A 13,873-nucleotide genomic window follows, 5' to 3' on the forward strand; every position below is an offset into this window, starting at 1 on the left:
TTCCTGGGCAGTCAGCTCCCAGCTGGGAGGTGGGTGGTAGCTGCCAGCTTCTGGAGGAGGCGAGCAGCAGCCCCCCCGCTTCCTGACAGGTCTCAGCTCCAAGGTGAGAACCCGGTAGCAGCCTCCAGCGTCTCGTGAGCTGGGCTTGCAGCTGGGTGGCAGCCACCTACACCCCAACTCCGAGTGCTCTGGCTTGAAGATGGGCAGCGGCCGCCTGCCCACATCCCTGGATCCCAGCTAGTGTTTAAGCCTCCTTTGCCCCAGCTCTGATTGGGTGGCAGTCGCCCACCTCCTGGGCTGGCAGCCAGGTGGCAGAGTCCCCCTCTCTGGGTCAAAACCCAATGCACAGAAAACCTATCAATTTGACAACTTGACAACTATAACAGCCCCATATTTTACCTTTTTCTCCTCTTACCCCTTCCTCCTCTCAAATCTATGGCAAAAAATGTGGCGCAGCGCTTTATATTCCCCAGCACTGGCATGCCGCTCAAAGCCTCCTAGCTTTGGCCAACATCACCTCTAGCCCAGGTACATACTTGAGTTGTGCACCTCTGGTGTAAAAGCAGCAACCCTACCCACACTAATCTGACATCTGTCATGCCACAGCCTTGTATACTCAGCCTTTCTTCCAACATATGGCTCACATTAGTCTGTAAATATAAAATCCTGTGGAAAATTGAGTGTTGGGTACTTATTAAAATTCAGAAGTTAGGGGGTACTTGCTACTTAACAGGTTGAGAAACACTGGTTTAGCATAAGTAGTTACACATATTTTAAGGGACCATTTAAGGTGAAATGGCCCATTCTACGTAGCTCCAAAGCTTGTCTCTCACCAACAGAAGCCGGTCCAATGAAAGATCTCTCACCTTGTCTCCCCAATATCCTAGGACAGACAGGGCTACAACACTGTATACATTATATCCCTGGTTTTTTCCACACAACTTCCTAAAATATTTGCCTTTAGGAATGGAATTTTCCACCCTTAGTCTGTGCCTGAAGGTAAATTTTGGGGAACATATGAACAAAAGCTGTGAGGATAAAAATGTGGTTATTAAAGATTTTAAAAAGCATGAATATCAAACAAGCTGCAATCCTGGCAAAGTAAACACCACCACTAACTATTTAATGGTGTTTTTTTTTTTTTTTTTTTTTTTTTAAAAACATGGATGCAGCAGTATAATGAAAAGCCTGGCCAACTGAGCTGACATAATATGCAAGTGCTTTCAAAAACTATTGAAGGAGGAAGAGCAAGGAATGGGGATTCTGGAGCCATGGTTCTCAACCTTCTTCATATCAACTTCCTTTCCCCTGAACCCTACACCTGAGACCACTCTTCCACTTGGTAATCTGAAAAACAGGATGGTTGTGACCGCCTGATACTTGTTTGCAAACCTCCTTAGGATTGTAACCCCCATTTCAAGGAAGAATGCTAGTTTTAAGGGCCAATTACCAAGCTGTGTTCCCCCCATGCCACTAACTCACCTTAATACTTTGAATTTGTGTAGAACATTGGATTGTTGAAGTGTAACTAATAAATGCTAAAGGAACAGGTAAATATAATTACCTCTATTTTACGTAAGGAAAAGGTAGCTCAGATGTTAACAGACTTGCCCAAGGGCACCCAGGACCCCATTGTACTAGGCGCTTTACAAACAGAACAAAAAGATGGTCCCTGCCCCAAAGAGTTTGCAATCCATAGATCCATGCCTCATCCATTACACTGCAAAGCTTCTCAAGCAGGCACTGAAACACTCACTGGGATTTTCAAAAGCATTCAGCACCGTTCTAATTCTGCTACCATTAAAGCCCCAAAGATTTCAATGGGAGTAGAGGTAGGCCCATGCGGAGCACTTTTGAAAACCCTTAACAGAGATAATATTTACTTTCCTCACACAGGGGTGATCAGAGTAAATGTGTTAATATATTAATGAATGGTTAATTAACATTTCTATAGCTGACCTGATCTTGTGTATCTATTCATTTAAAAAACTCTGTGCTTGTTTTATTACCTTAAGGAATTGTCTCTGGCTAAGGAAAAAAAATATATATTTTTTTTTGTTTTGGTTTTTTTGGAGATTTTCTTTAACAGTTTTACGTGGAACAGATCTTAATCTACTGGATCCTGTTGGCTAATCTAAGATGATCTTTCAAAATTGCACACCTAGAGGGCTGCTGAGGCTTGATCATCTAGTCTACAGTAGTGGTGTTCTACGTGTGGCCCTTGCAGCTCTAAGTTGTCCTTGTGATTGTCTTGCAGTTGTCCATAAGAAGTTCAAAAGAAAATATGTATTTGAAAGAAACTTGAAAATGTGCTCCCTGAGTTGTGTCCTACGATTTTTGAATTATGAGGTTTGAATCAACCTCTATGGAGAGGAGGATGGTGGCACCAGCTCCTTAACTGCCACTCACTGCTTCCCATATAACCCCAGCAGCAGGTCTGGTGCATGAGTTGAAAGCACTCACAACTGCTGTCCCTTCTCTGCAGCAGCTGCTCAACAGCTTCCCTGAAGGCCACTAGCTGCAGTGCAAGGCAGTAGAATACATCTGGCGGTTCCATTGCCTGATTCTTGCCAATCTGTGGATGCCCCAGAGAGCAGGACAGAAGTTTAACTAATTCTGACTGATCTTATCGGAGCTACTAGCAAAGAATGGCTCTGCCTTCCCAATACAAATTAAGCAGGGCACCCCAAGGAAAGGGAAAAAACTGAGGAACAACTCTGATTTTTTACATCTATTCTGGCACAAGTCAGAAGCCTGGGGTCTGTTCTCATTTACCACAGCTAGGTATGGTCCCCAAGTGACGAGGAGGGAAACAAATATGCTGGCACTACACCCTCTGGGAATTCCTGCACATCAGGTGAATCACTAGCAGAAAACTTGTGGGGGGGATTCAACTCCCTTTGAGACATCTGAAGAGTACAAATGGAGAAAAGTGGGCCAGAGAATCTGTCCAAACGTATTGACTGCGGCCCCTTCACCTTTCTGAAGTAATATAATTGATCCTCTGGCTGAAAAATCTGAACACTTGTTTACAGCTCCAGGCTGGTTTAAATCACTGATATAAAATCACTATGATCAGAAACTTGCAGAACTGATTTAGCAGTTCTCACTGCTAAAAACAGATGAATTAAAGAGTGAGCAGGTTTTCAATACAGAATCATACACCTGAAACCTAGCAACGTATTTCTTAGAGACCAGAAATAGGAACCTTAAGTCCCCCCTGTAAAACAAGATTTGGTTGTCAAGATTACCATCAATACTCTGAAAATGAAACCTGGTTTCTGTGATTTAGTCCTCTCTCAGCAGGCAGCTTTGTTGGATTTCACTGATGTCAATCCACACATCATGCCACATTCCAGGGCAATTCAGTACAAAATGAGATTAGTGCAAATTGTTTAAAGAAATCCATTCTCAAACCCACCTCTCACACATGATCTGAGTTAATCTTCCCTGATTAGTAGTTGAATGGAGTCAAAGTTCCAGTCTGGTTTAGCCAGAGCCAGCAAGCCTCCAGTGGTTTACTGTGGGTTAACAACATTTCCCCAAAATCAGATGAAAATTCTCAGATACTGTTTACGGCCTGGCTGACCAAGAAAACCGACTTTCAAGTTCAGATCTCTATTTCTGGACAGTTGGTTGCTAGTAAAACTAATCCTTGTTCTTAAAAATAAAACTTCACCATGGCCCATCCATTCTGCCAATCACAAGGATATACAATTGTCAATGCAGGGGGCTATCCCCTCTACTGTAGCTGTATTTCTGTTAATTTCTGTCAAAGTAAGGTAGTTATGTTTCTCCTGTTACCTTCTCCATTCTCATGTCCTGGCTGAAAGAGCAAGATGCCTAGTAAAGTTTATGACCTCAGTTTTTGCTCAGCTGGCAAAGGAGCCAGTTTACCACTAAGATGTGCTCTTTGCCTTATCTTCTGGCACATCTGCATAATTAAAAAAAATACCACATATCTCCTAAGCCTCAAAACAAAAACTGCTATGCAAATTTCCAAATAAATATTGAAAGATATCTGCTCAGTGCTGAGAGCAAAGGAAAGTAGGAGAGAAAGAAAAGGGGACAGAGGGCACACCTTTACTACGATGCTAAATAGACACTGTTGCCATTGATGTAGCAGCATCAATTTAGCAGGTCTGGTGAAGACGCTCTAAGTCGATGGGTGTGCTCTGAAATGCACCCCAACGAGAGGCGAAAGCTGTCCATGGGAGAGCGTCTCCCTTCAACACAGCGTAGTGTGGATGCCGCTGAAAGTCAACTTAAGGTACGTTACTTACGTAACTTAAATAGCGTACCTTAGATCAACTTGGCTCGGTAGTGAAGACATGCCCAGAGAGAGTGCACAAAATCATAGAATATTAGGGTTGGAATGGCCTTGGGAGGTCATCTAGTCCATCTCCAGTTCAATATCCTAATATTTAATACTCTTTCCCTTCCCAGCACCTGAATTTTATTAATTTGGTATTAACAGATTTTGAGCTGCCTCCAAAATTTCTAGTGGAATACAGGTTTTCTAACAACCCACAGGTGCACTGTAGAAGTTGTAGGTAGGAAACACATCTTTTGATAAAGATGGAAAGAGGGGGCCATTAAGTACTCCTGGAGATGGCTCGGGTTTTGATATTCAAGAAGCAGGTGACAGTTGACACTAGAGAGAATAAATCTTTTACCCTCCACCCAGAAGGCAGGGGCAGAGATAGTCTGAAAATATTTTTGAGAGGGGTTCCCTTTTCTTCACAGCCAAAAGGGCTAGAAAACATTTTTGTTTTTAAGTGAAAGACACACATGCCCAACGTTTTAGGATGCTGACCTTAGTTTTTTATTTCATGAACAGACTAATCAATCATAGCTATGGAAATCAGTGGCAAATCTTGTCTAGACAAAATTATAAAAATCTATAAACTTACCAAATAGTGATAAGTAACAAATGAGTCTTTTGTCCCAGCAAGTTTGATGTTTTTCTGACACTTCACATTGAAAGCTGCAAAAATCAAAGACTGTATTTTAAAAATCAAAAGTCTTCAATCAAAAAGTAGTTTTTCAAAACAGGCTATTACTACAATACTCAGTTACCACACTAGTTTTCCCAGTTTAAAAAGGAAAAGTCAACAATTGCTAGCTAATGCATAAGAGCTCACAACCAGCCAGATCTCAACATACCTGAATGTGGGTGAGGTATTCTTTTAGTGGACTAACTTCTGTTAGTGAAAGCAACATGCTTTGAAGGGGTCATACAGATCTATGATGCACACAGAGTTCTGGTTAAAGTCTGACTCTTGGTAAGGAATGGGTCAGAATGCTGGCCATAAGGTATTTCAATTTGTTTTTCAACACTCTTCCCAACAGGGAAGTATTATAAGGAATTATTCAGCAAACACTGACTTTGAGAAAGCTCCTATCTACACCAGACCAACCTCTCTTTGTACAGAACTTTTACAAATGTAGTTTGATCTTACAAAAGATTTGGCTTTCCACAAAAAAAAATAAAAAACTTAAATCATTAATGAGAGGCCATACTGCATCAGATCAGTGGCCACCTAATCTTATCTTTTCTTCAACAGTGCCTAGTACCAGATGTGTTGGAGCAAAGTGTAAGAAAGTCCAATGTGGACAATTATGCCCATATGATAAAAATGGTTAGGAAGAAACTTAAGTCACCTAAGGTTGTGCAAATGGATACCTTTGAAAATATTCATGTAAAATGTGTGTTCCAACTATGCAAAAATCAAATCTTTATAGGGATGAACGGTCTAATTTGCCTTATTCCTATGCAATGTCATCACCTAGAATCCACAGGCATCTTTCATCACATTTAAATGATTACTTTGACAACTGAAATCATATGGGGCTAGAAAGCTGTATGTGAAACTGCATACCAGAACCCCAAAATTAAAACTGTCTGAAACCAGCCATTTCTAGAAGCATGCAAGTAACCAAACAGATGGAATACCACTCCCACACACAGTGAACTACTTCTGTTGTTCCTTACAATAACTTGGAAGCCATCCTAATGTCATGCTAGAGGCATATAAACCACGAAAATCTACATGAAACAAAAATCTTTCTACCAATGGTAACAGTCTATCAATGTGACATTCTATCGATGGAGATATATCCCACATTCATATTCTAGTTAAAAATATTTATTTTCTTATGTATGCACTATCTAAATTAGTTTGTGGTTTACAACAGGAAAGAATAAAAAGAAAGTACTTTCAGTATTCAAAAACAGGAATATCTAATTTTAGGTTTGAGGTGCTGGGAAGAGAATTGAAAAACAAAAATAAAGAGACAAACATAGGAGCAAAAGCTAACAAGCACAAAGTTTTAAAACAGTATGTAGTCAATTCTCTTTAGAGAAGAGCAGAACCACATTAACTTTCAGCTACAATAAAAAATTCTTGCACCATGAATAGGTTTTTAACTTGAGTAGATAAGAAACAAATGTGCCACTAATCATCAGATAAAATGCAGCAATTATAGTGGGGCCCCTTGTTACCCACAAAAGAGAAACTATTTTATTATGTCCTGCACAACTGAAGGCTAAGTTCCAATTCCAGAGTCTTTATGATATATGAAGCAGAAGGAACAAAGCTTGATATCCAGGTACCAGGTCAAGCTTGCTGCACAAAGCTCAATTTTACAGTTGGTCAGTTGTACAAAGCTTGGCTTGACAAGCAGACCTACCTTCATAACTTCTGTAACAAAGTTGGACAAACAGAGAACACCAAGATGACTTTTTAAAGAGGCACTTTTCTGCCCATGACTGTTTTTAAAACAGGTGGGAAGTTGATTTCCTGTGCTTTTAAGGCTTGAGCCAAAGTCCATTGAAATAATTGGGAACCTTTCCACTCTTTACAAGGACTTCTGGATGAGGCCCTTGGTCTTCAACAGTTTTGTAGTAAAGACTGAGGAAAGCAGGTTTTCTGGCATTAACTCTACTTTATTTCTGGCAGTGTTTGGAAGCAGCTTCATGACAGACTCAATAGCATTCCTCTGTAAAGCTGCTGGTCAATAGATAAGCAGCTAAAATGTTATCACTTCAAGTCAGCAACTTGGGCCAAAAAAACAAAACAAAACAGGCTATCCCAAGAAACACCACACTGAATTAAGCCATCTTACAAACAGGCAGAGGGTAGTAGTCTCGATATATGAGAGTGACTGGCTGCACAGTATCCTTACAGCAGGTGATTTATTTAAATAATGCAAAGTTTGTAATTAACACTGACAGATTCTCTTGAACTCAAGTTCCATTTGACACAGGGAATGAAAGGGCCAGAACATTAGTTACAGCTCCCAAATTCTAAAGGCCAGTCTGTGCTGGTCCCACCCTAATGAGATTTAGAGCAGCTACATGGCTGCTCTAAATTATACCATCAAAGACACTATAGCCATGGAGAAAAAGCATACCTCCACTACTTCCCTTCCCTATCACCTATGATATGCCTCTATGAGGGGGCAGAGGGCAGATGGCACAGGAGCCAGCTGGGTCAGCTTCATGCCAGCCAGGGAAGTTTCTGCTGGCCATTTGTGGCATAAAGAGGCCACATCTCATTTGATACTCTGGTCCCTAGTGCTGTGATAATGTATAGATAGAGCATTGCTATGGATTGGTCTGTCTTAACTGTTAAAAATAGGGATGTGTTAATTTTCTACCTGCACAATGTGGCTAGGTGGTGATAATTAGATTAATGATATATTTTTAAGCTCATGAGGTTGAAACTTCAGAGAGTCTCATCTGCAATACATAGGCACAATTGAGTGCATAAAAAGGGCATGATTGTACAAAACCTTACTCACCTGCAGAAGTCCAATTTCAACAAGTACTGTCACTGGCTTCGGTAGGATTCCTCATATGAGTAAAAGTCTGCAGGACTGAGCCCTAAGAAGTTAAAGATGACTTGTAAAGGAAAAGAAGTTTGTATCTGTTTCTTCTTTGTGAGGTATAAAGAAGTTACAAAAGCCTCACCCTCACCCACCTGCCAAACTGTTATTTTGCATTTAGAAATTTAGGTCTTGTTTACCTCATTTTTCCTGAAAGACTATTTAGAGAATGGAAGCAATAGAATTATGACATCAAATACCATGGCAGTGAAATAGGGGGAGATGGAATTTTTAATTAGATGTTAACTGTCAGAATTTGACTCAATAGATGTTAACAAAAGCAAGCTGTTGGGAGAAAAGATACCTTGGTTGAAGATTCAACACTTCTACCCTGTCAATAAAAGGCACAGAAAGCTCCCAATCCACTTCTCTGAACCTCCAAAGAAATTTCCAGAAAAAAAAAAAAAAAAAACTTGGAAGGCATGATTTGACATTCCTATTATTTAAAGGTAAGACAGGATTGAAGGGGAAGAGCTTTTGGAAAGAAATAATCCAATCCCAAACTTTTTTAGCCTTCATCATGAAGCAAAGACACCCAATTTTGATTTTCTTTGACAATCTTTAAGGTTTTTTGCTCGCTCAAGTACAGCATTTCTGCTTTGATTGTGCCATGTTATGTCACAACCTAAAGTTATGTAAATGGTTTCACAGAAGAAGTTCCCTGTTTTGTTCTTATTTGTAAATACTTTAATGGAGTGGCTCCCCCTCTGAAGTATCAAAGTAAAATGTATTGGGGTTAACCCTGTACCAGGTTTCTCCTGCATCCTCCTCAACCTTAGGCAAAACACCCTAACAACCTCAAGCTTCCATTAGGGCTGAAAAACAGAAGAATCCTTCACTTCCTCTGTGAAATTTCAGGTACTCCCCTGATTTGCTGTTTTCATTCAAATACTTTGGAAGCCAAGAGAATATATTTTATTGCAAATGTGAGCAGTTCTGTACAATGTGGGATATAATTTCTCTGACGCTGCAGATCCACAGGGTACTAGAGATCTAATCTACTATTAATCCATTGTTGTTTCTTCTTTTCCCTCCTTTATTCTGTGTTCTCCCTCTCTGCTCCCTTCACACTGTTGGTATTCGGAGCCTGAGACCATCAGGTGGGAAGTTTCAGAGCTGTGTGGGTAGTTCCGAGCTGTAGACAGGAGAAGAGGGGACTTGAGCTTAGGGTATAGGTATAGTAAACTGGGGGATGTTTTTGAGCAGATAATTAGGCTGGAACTAAAGGAGCTGGTGGAGGTTCTAAGGTGAGAAGAGGACAGGATGGGTTAGCAGAAGCAAGTGGAGTCAATTGGTGACTAGGATGGTTGGATAGAGAAACAATTGAGAAGATGTGGAGTAGAGCTAAGATGAAGGGGGAAAGGTAAAAGTAGGAGAGAAAGTAAAGCAGTGGAAAGAGGGACAAACTTTCTCATACTCTGCCCTTCACTGTGAAGTGTCCCAGCTTTGCATTCCGAGAGGGGGAGAAGGATGGAGAGGAAAGAAGATACCCCTATTCTTCCCCACTACTCCACCAACCTCCCTCATTCCCTACCAAAATAGTTCCGTGCCATCCTGCCCACAACCAGTGTCTAACTTTCTCTAAAAACATGATCCTGTAGAGAAGGATCCAGGGAAGAGGAAGGAGCAGCTTGCTACTTGCAGGCCCACTGTCTTTTCCAATACCGCTCTGTCCTCTTCCGTTCTGTGAACTGGATGAGCAGAGAAATTTGCTAAACTGCTGCTCTCTGAAATAGCAGCATGCAGTGCACACTAGAAGAGACTTCCTGTAGACCATTTCACAGGAACTCCACTGCAGCACAGAAGTGGGATTGAACAAAGCAACCCAAAATGATACAACTGAAAATGGAATACATTAAGGATATTGGGCTCCTGAAGCCTATTTGTTCTGATGAGTCCTTTGGACTTTGTCAGTACCTGGTGCCAGGTTGCCTATAGGAGCTTTCCTCATACAGCTATTTTTGTGAGGATGGGTTTAGGCCAAGTTTTGGGTTTTTTTGTTTTTTGTTTTTTTATAATGGATGCCTACAATTAGGGGCTTACAAATCCATATTCATGCACAAACAATTGGCCTGATTTTCACAAATCAGGAACAGCCCATAATTCCCATTTTTGCACCCATTTTTAAAATTGTGATTCTCTTCTATACATTCTTTCAACAGGATACTCTTAACTGCTGTGGCTATATGGCACAATTAGTTGTGTTTTTTTTAACCTAGATTACTTTTATATAACTTTATAAATTAATGTTAAAAATATATTTTAAATTGTTTAAACTACTTATAAGATGTCCATGAAAAAGCATTCATTTGTTTTACCTAGACATCCTATCCCCTTATGCATCCTTAGGTGACTGTGCTGATCGGTCTCACAGCTGTCTTGGCAAGAGCTTTTCTAAGACATTTCTGTTCATCAGTATAATATAGTAATCAAGGTATATCGTTATAATCAACTTGATTTTGTATTGCATCTTGATTTGACACTATTCCAAAATGCGGATGTATTACTAACTCCTATGCTGCACAGGCAAAGGAAAATAGCTGGAAACCAAAAGACATGCACACACCAGCACCATTCTCTCTCTCACAAAACACAATAGTCCATTTAAGAGGTACAGTGGAGTATCTCAGTCTATTATATTACTTACACTGCTCAATGGATAAAGCAAACTCTTCTAAGTTAAAGGGTTAGGAATGTTAATCATTTCAAGCAATGTGACTGAACCTTGACAATTTATAAAGCTGCCATTCACTCTGGATGTTTCTTGCATAGTCCCTTTTAAATTTCAATTAGCGTTTACGGGGAGAAAACTGTTAGATTAAGTGAACTCCTTGTGCTTTGTTTAGTGAGTTTGCATGGTACAGTGCACCTATAAGATGCTCAATAAATATGCTAGCACATCACAAGGTGATTTACAGAAGAAGCATAATAATTTAATTGTACAGTCAAAGTTACTGTTAGGGACATCCTGTGCTCAAAGTAGCCCAGCTTCCTAGAGCTGTCTGACAGACTGAAGTACGCAATTACCTTATAACTCATGCTGTATACACGTATGTACTGTGTGTCCTCTTCTAGCACATTAATTATTCTTTTCAAATAAGGACACAACCAAGTTTCCAGTAAGGAAAAGTTTCAGCTTTAAGAACTAACAGGTTGACCAGTTCTGGCCCTCTTAATGAAACTGAACAATCTGATCTCTATAAAAACATTTTTTAAAGTGGGAGCTAATACAGCTAGTTTTTAACTATTTAGACATGCTAAGAAATATTGTAAAAAATATTTTCTAGGATAATGAAATATTACTGCACTTCCCTAGCATAGTCTTTTGCTTACTATTTTTCTTAATTTTGTTAGCGAACTTTATGTAAAAACTTGCACCATCAAACTAGAGTGTATCTACTCACCTCTTCCCTGAAGAAGCTTGAACAAATAGATGAGCATGACCTGGAGATTAAACTGATTGTGTCAGACTGCAGTGCTAGTGAAAAAAGTTCCACAACTGAAGATTCACCACTAAGAGTGCCCTGTCCCATCACCCTGCACTACAAATCTGGATACAGATAGAGTATTACAACTGCTGCAAAATGTCAAGATAAAAACAAGAGAAGAACAGTGTTTCAGGTACACAGGTGCCAATACTCAGCTAGTATAAATCCACTTATATCAACTGAGGATCCACATCCCAATACCCAAACCTACAGCAGGATTTATAGTTCAAAAATCAACATCCTGAACTACACTCTAAAACAAACTGGAAGCCAATGCAATCTGTACACCTCTTAGCAGTTCCATGCAGGGAGCGGGAAAGTACAGAGCTGTCTTTTGTACCAGCAAAATCGTTTAAGTTGCCTTCAGGTACAGCCAGCCCCATCAATATAGCACATTGCAGTGATGCAACTTGGAGGTCACGAAGACATCTTACTGGAGCAAGGACCACATCAGAAAGAAAAGGTTGCCATTGTACTTAAGCGTAAATGAAAGTATGCTTGGCCTGGCCAAAGCAATCACAAAGTATTTACAGAGGACTGTACATTTACATTTAGTCACAATCACAAATAGACAAGAAAGCTGAATGAAAAGCAGACAAAAGTTATATGTATATTACTAAAAAAGGAAAGCCAGATTTGGATTCTCTTTTCATCAAATTTAAAAAAAAAAAATCTCTACTTCACTTGTATTAGTCAAGAGTCACATTCAAAGGAAAGAAAAGTTCGTACAAATGGCCAGTGAGAGAGAAGTCACAAGAGCATCTACCATCCTGATTAGTTAAATTTTGCATTTTGGAAATTAACCAAGCAATAAGATGGTTCTATTATGATCACTAAGACAGCTGTTTGCTACAAGTCAGTCCAAATACCATCTGCTTACTATAAAAAGGCCAAGAGCCCACCATCAGTTGTTTAACCACTCCAGTATCCAATCACAAAATTACTGCTTCAATTCTAAATGTCCTGCAGGAATGTTTCTTTTAACCAGAGATATCTTATCTCTTTTAAACAGAAATGTATGCATGTGACCATTATATATACTCATACTAGGAAAAGTTTTTCATCTTGAAGACAAAGTGCCCTTTAAGAAATTGACATTTTAAAAAGTCAATTTTCTGATACAGCACTCTTGAAATACTGTTCTGATTATTTTTAATCCCTTTATCAAAAAAAGTTTCTGCTCCTCTGCTTCTGTTTGAAAGATCTTTCAGGCAGACCTGAGAGCAACACCAGTTCAGGCTAACTGTGCTAGGGCTAACCAGTTTTCTTCTCTGTGCACAAAAACTACCTGCTGCTTGTTTATCAGAGTTTACAAAAGAGTTGCCTTTATCTCCAATTACATGGTATGTATTTTCTGGTGAAAACTGATATAAACTGGAAACCAGACTCCTTTATTATTTTGCCTAAGGCAATTTGTAGGATTGCATTTCAGCAGCAAGTTATTAAAACCTTGAAGTACAGAAGGCCTTCTCTCCTATAAATCTACAGAGAAAAAGCAAACACAACCAGAGTTCTGTAGCACTTTAACAAATTTTAATTTCAGTAGGCATAAGCTTTCATGGGCTTCAGCCCACTTCCTCAGAAAAGACTCAGAACTAGGATTTTCTACGTGAACTGTTGAGGCTCTTATCTGATTTACAAGGAATCATTCAAACTCCACTGATACAAATGAATAAATAAGAATAGGAACTCAGACTGCATACTCCCAGTCTTATTTTGATTGGTACATGGGGTGGGTGACCTGGAGCTCCCAGCCACTGTGAGGGGATCTGGAGCTCCCTGCCACTGTGTGGACTTGGAGCTGCAGGGGCTCGAAGCTCTGGGGGCTGCCCACAGCAGCTGGACATTCTGGGGCCACCCATTGCAGCTAGAAACTTAATTTTTACCTGAATATTGGTATAAAGGGTGTCCCAATTGTACATCAATTGGGACGCAGGACAAAGGGTTAAGTATCGAGACAGTCTTGACTATCAGGTCACCCTTCTGGTCACCCTAAGAAGATCTTAAGTTGTGCTACCTGTACAACTGCATTTTTCCACAATCTTGTTCTCTCAAAGTACAGCTCCTGAAAACTCCTTCATTAGTAGAATTGCTTAAATTCACTGACTAGCACTTCTGCTACCAGCAACTTCTATGTTCAATCTCAACATAGCATCAAAATATTAAACTGAATGTATTCATTTCCTCCAGTCACCATTTCAGCACCAAGAATATCAGATCTACTGGGAAAGACATGACAGAGGCCTACTCACTGTTTCCAGATTTCACTTCCCGATACACAGCAGCTGAACAAATCTGAGCATTGACTTGTAGATCCTGCTGCACAAAAAGGTTCCCGAGTTAGGTGGACATGCTTTTGTGATGCATTTTTGGACTACAAGTTGGTACTGTTATGGGTATCAGCACAACAGAAGCAAATACAGGGGGAGAAGCACAAAGCTGACTGGATGAAAAGTTTGAGATCTGCATGTTAATAAGACTGCAATGACTGTCAC

At 40.0% G+C, this 13,873-nt stretch overlaps 1 protein-coding gene across 9 annotated transcripts in view; it reads right to left on the reverse strand.

The window, feature by feature from the left end:
* Window positions 1-13,873, reverse strand: part of MTMR3 (myotubularin related protein 3) — a 145,275-nt gene that overhangs the window by 98,774 nt on the left and 32,628 nt on the right. For 2 of the 9 annotated variants that reach the window (XM_067550229.1, XM_067550231.1), the window contains exons 1-2: window positions 7,807-8,155; window positions 4,914-4,987 (exon numbers count right to left, since the gene is read on the reverse strand). The exons of 6 other annotated variants lie outside the window; for them this stretch is intronic. The gene's annotated coding sequence lies outside the window, so the exon portion shown is untranslated. Of the gene's footprint in view, window positions 1-4,913; window positions 4,988-7,806; window positions 8,156-13,873 lie in introns of those variants that run through there. One more of the 9 variants, XM_067550230.1, reaches the window with a different exon arrangement.

Source organism: Emydura macquarii, unplaced genomic scaffold, assembly GCF_026122565.2.
Source record: "Emydura macquarii macquarii isolate MOO-44397 ecotype Brisbane River unplaced genomic scaffold, CSIRO-AGI_Emac_v2 contig_1254, whole genome shotgun sequence".
NCBI classification, from domain to species: domain Eukaryota; kingdom Metazoa; phylum Chordata; order Testudines; family Chelidae; genus Emydura; species Emydura macquarii.